This window comes from Mus pahari, chromosome X, assembly GCF_900095145.1.
Source record: "Mus pahari chromosome X, PAHARI_EIJ_v1.1, whole genome shotgun sequence".
NCBI classification, from domain to species: domain Eukaryota; kingdom Metazoa; phylum Chordata; class Mammalia; order Rodentia; family Muridae; genus Mus; species Mus pahari.
Genome location: NC_034613.1, coordinates 36390444 through 36390855, shown reverse-complemented (window position 1 = coordinate 36390855; position 412 = coordinate 36390444).

Sequence of the window (412 nt, the reverse complement as noted above, 5' to 3'; positions counted from 1 at the left end):
CCTTTGAAAAACAGCTCTTGGCCTGCTATTGGGCCTTAGTGGAAACTGAACTTTTGACAATAGGACACCAAGTTGCTATGTGACCTGAACTACCCATCATGAGCTGGGTACTATCAGACCCTGCAAGTCATAAATTGGGATGTGTACAGCAGCAGTCTATTATCAAATGGAAGTGGTATATACATGATTGTGCCAAAGCGGGTCCTGAAGGCACAAGCAATTTATATGAAGAAGTTGCTCAAATGCCTATGTTTTCTACTCCTGTTACAATGCCATCTGCAGTCAAGCATGTACCTATAGCCTCATGGGGTGTTCCCTATGATCAGCTAACCTAAGAGGAGAAGACTAGGGCCAGGTTTACTGATGGCTCTGCATGTTATACAGGCACTACCCAGAAGTGGACAGCTGCAGC